Source organism: Cryptomeria japonica, chromosome 11 (genome assembly GCF_030272615.1).
Source record: "Cryptomeria japonica chromosome 11, Sugi_1.0, whole genome shotgun sequence".
NCBI classification, from domain to species: domain Eukaryota; kingdom Viridiplantae; phylum Streptophyta; class Pinopsida; order Cupressales; family Cupressaceae; genus Cryptomeria; species Cryptomeria japonica.
In genome coordinates, this window is record NC_081415.1 from 198582492 (window position 1) to 198587161 (window position 4670).

The following is a 4670-nucleotide window of genomic DNA, read 5'->3' on the forward strand; positions in this document are numbered from 1 at the left end:
ATTGAAGAGATAGTGAACCGGTGTCGGGGTTTCACTAAGTGTGACTACTGGTTGATAGTCTCATCTCTATGGTTTTACGATCCAGCTTGTGCGATGCAACCAATGATACTTTGTGATGAGTTAGCTAAGATATGTGAATGAGATCGAGGTGCCACGTTAGCCTTGTGCACATAAAGGATTGAGGTATGAGGAGATCGATCACGTTTGAAGTCTACCTCGAGAATGATCATTCTTCTTAGTAGAATGAGAAGAGAGCATGATGGGTTACTTATTCCCATGTGCGGTGAAGAATGAACAATGCAGATTGTCTTGTGATCTGTTTGAAACTGTAATACTCTATGCAATGTGTTTGGATGGTTAGGATTGGACTGCCTGTGTTGTAAACCTAAGATGCTTAGGGTTTAGGGTTTACCGACCTATCTGTTGTCTATAAGGTTGATGTTGTTGGTTATTGTAAAGTTGTTGGCAAATGTTGTTTGTGTGTGTCTGAGTAAAGAGATACTTGATACTTGCCAGACCAGTAAGAGGGAAACTGCAAAGTGTGATTGTAGAGTAGAGGATATGAAAAGGATTTGCCTTGGCATGTAGTGTTGTTATCAGATCAGAGTTTTACCTATTGTCTTCTAATCATTTGAACACTTGGAAAATCCCTTTACTGGGTAGCTTTAACAGGCTTATTATAAAACTTGTAACCAAGTGACTCAAGATCATTGATTTCTTCAAATCCTCTAGAGAGATAACTTTTAACAGGGTTTCAACCTTTAATAGGGTATATAGCCATCCCTTAACCGGGTGATCTCTAACAGGATCGATTCCTAGAAAAACCTTATTGTAAAGTCTTTAATCGAACTAGGCTCCTAACAGGACAAACTTCAAAAGAGTTCAAAACAAGCTTGTGGGTATTCATCCCCACCGTGGTTTTTCCCATTTGGGTTTCCACATGAAAAATATGTGTGTTATGTGTTAGGCATTTTTCATGTGATGCTTATGAATTATTTGTTTAAAAGAGAATGCATGCAGAGGCAATAGGTTATGGTATTACTAGTATACTACATGCATATGTTTATGGATGAAGATGATGTCGAGTATTGATCGTATTTGAAGTGTTCAGACTTATCAGTTTATGGTGTCTGGTGTCTTACTGTGTTTAACCAGTATTGTTGTGGTTAAGTCTAGTAATGGTGATAACCAGTTGACATTGTTTTAACTAAACAAGTTGTTGAGAAAGTTTTTATCTGTACTGATTCACCCCCCCCCCCTCTCAATACCGTTTGGGGGTATTTGTTGTTTATCATTACTCATCAATTGGTATCAGAGAAACTCTAGGTCCTCAGTAACATAATCTTAACCGCTTGAGGTAAAAGATCCTACTGTAATGATGAAGAGCGAAGGTCCTAAGTTCAACAGAGATAACTTTAAGATATGGAAGGACAGAATGAAGATTTACATCAAGAGTATGGGTGCTCAACACTAGAGCTATGTTGAGAATGCCTTTGTTACTCCCACTAGAACTCTGACTGATGATCAGAAGAGAGAAATCTAGGAAAATGGGCAAGTCATGGAAGCTCTTATCAGTAGATTGTCGGATATTGATTTTATTGATGTTCAAGACAAGGACACACCTAAGGATGTATGGGATACACTTGAAAACATCTATAGTGGTGATGAGCATGTAAAGCAAGCTAAGGAAGAAAGTCTTAGAGGTAAATTTGAGGATATGGGGATGGTTGAAGGTGAAACCATTCAACAGTATGCTATTAGGATTAAGACTATGGTTGGAGATATCAAAACTGTTGGTGGAACTATTGATGATAACACTATTGTTAGTAAAGTCCTTAGATCATTATTACCAATCTATGCAATTAGAGTTGCTGCTATCCAGGAACTAAGGTCTATTGATAAAACCAAGGTATCCTTAGATTCTATCATTGCAAAGTTAACTGCATGTGAGTTGAATAGCTATAATGGTAGTGTTCAAAAGGTTGAGTCAGCTTTTGAAGCATCTACTGTACCATCTAGAAAAGGAAAAGAAACTAGTACCAGTTATGAGTCCAGACAATACAGAGATATGGATGATGAAGAGATTCTAATGGAGTTAGAAGCTCTTCTTGCTAAAATACTCCTGAAGGGAACTAGGAAGTATAGAGGTAAACTTCCTTTAAAATATTTTTCTTGCAATAAAATAGGGCATATAGCTATTAACTATCCTAACAATGACAATAAGAATAAACTGGAGAGGTTAAGAAAATATAGAGAAAACAAAAGAAATTGTCTAGTTGTTGTGGATGAAGGTGTCACTAATGAAGAATCAGAGGATGAAGAAAATGAAGACATAGTGTTTGTAGTAGTAAAGGAAGAAGTGTCAGACAAGAAAGCTCTTGTCTCTCGCATTGACAACTCCAATAAGTGGATAATTGATAGTGGTTGTTCTCATCACATGATTGGTAACCGAAAAAAGTTTGTCTCTGGAGGAATATGATGGAGGTGTTGTCAGATTTGGCAATGACGCACCATGCTTGGTGAAAGGAAAAGCATCCATCTCACTAAATGGAAAGAGCAGTGCAGATGATGTCTACTGGGTAGAAGTTCTTAAGCATAACCTGTTGAGTATTGCTCAACTGAATGACAAAGGACTAGTTCTAGAATTCAAAGGTGGAAATTGCATTATAATTGGGAAGAGTGGTGAAGTTATTGCGACTAGGAAGCAAACCAAAGGTAATCTATTTCAGTTGAATGCCAAGATAAGTTGGTGTCTAATGGCTAAGTTTGATGGCAATTGGATATGGCATCAAAGACTCTGTCATATGAACTTTGACAACATTGTTAAAGACGGAAATATCAAGGCAGTAAGAGGATTACCTTTGCTGAACAAACCTGAGAAGTCTTTGTGTAGAGAATGTCAACTTGGGAAGATGTCTTCCTCAACTTTTAAAGGTAAGTCTTTTTCAGCAAAAAAATTACTTGATCTTGTGCATACTGATTTATGTGGTCCTATGAAAACTAGAAGTATTCAGGGAGATAGGTATTTTATGATTCTTACAGATGAATGCTCAAGAATGATGTGGGTCACATTCTTAAAAGACAAGTCTGAAGCAATTGGAAAATTCAAATCTTTCAGAGAATTAGTAGAGAAAGAAAGTGGTAAAAAGATAAAGTGCCCGAGAACTGATCAAGGAGGAGAATTCACCTCTAATGAATTCAATAAGTACTGTGAAGATAACGGTATCAAGATGCAGTATCAAGACGTAGTTGTCTACCCCAAGGACACCTCAAAAGAATGGCATAGTAGAAAGAAATAACAAGACTGTAGTTGAAGCACCTAGAACAATGCTGATCCAAGGAAAGGTTGTTCACAGTTTTTGGAGGGAAGCGGTGAGCACTGTAGTCTACACTATGAACCAGATACTCATCAAGAAAGGTAAAGATAAAACCCCTTATGAGTATTGGACCGGGAAAACTCCCATTGTAAGTTACTTTAAAGTGTTTGGTAGTAAGTGATATATCAAGAGAAGTAAATATTTGAGAAAATTTGATGCAAAATGTGATGAAGGAATATTTCTAAGACATTCCACTAAGAGCAAAGCTCTCAAGTGCTACAACAATAGAACACAAAAGATTGTTGAAAGTATCAATGTCAGAGTTGATGAATCCCCTAAGGAACCTGAGGAAACATGCAACAAAGAAGTGGAAGATGAACCGGGAATAGCCTTCTGGGAACCGGTTAAGAAAGAAACTTGTAAAGATCTCAGTGTTCCTGTATTGGTAGAAGTTGCAGTGAGAGAAGAAGAAGAAGTTAGTGAAGAAGAAGAAGAAAAGCTAGCAGACCAAGCTAGAATCATTCCTAGATATGTGAAGCTGCATCATGATCCAAAGCAAATCATAGGAGATAAAGATGCAGGGATAATCACTAGAAGAAAAGTGAAGGAGAACTCTTGCATGATTTCTAAATTTGAACCCAAGACTTCAAGAGAAGCTCTTACAGATAAAGAATGGATTAAAGGAATGGAAGAAGAGCTAGATCAGATAGAAAAGAATGCAACATGGTCTTTGGTGCCTAGACCGAAACATAAAAATATCATAGGTACCAAATGGGTCTTCAGGGATAAGTTGAATGAAGAAGACACAGTTGTCATAAACAAGGCTAGGCTTGTACGTAAGGGATATGCTCAAGAGGAGAAATAAGACTATGGAGAAACCTTTGCTCCTATGGCTAGACTAGAAGGTGTTCGAATGCTATTTGCATTTGCAACATTTAAGGGATTTAAGGTTTATCAGATGGATGTGAAATCTACTTTTCTGAATGGAATCCTAGAAGAGGAAGTGTATATAGAGCAACCAGAAGGGTTTGCCTTATCAAAAGATAGTGACATGGTGTGTAGATTACACAAATTCCTGTATGGACTGAAACAAGCACCTAGGGCTTGGTATGAAAGACTACACTCTCATCTTGTGAAGATTGGATTTCAAAGAACAAGTGAAGATAACAACATCTACTTGAAATCAGAAGGCGATCAGATTCTAATTTGTGAAGTGTTTGTGGATGACATAATCTTTGGAGGAGATGATAAAATGAGTCATGCGTTTGCAGATGAAATGAAGAAAGAATTTGAGATGTCTTTGATAGGAGAAATAAAGTTCTTCATTGGTTTATAGATTCAACAAATGAAAGA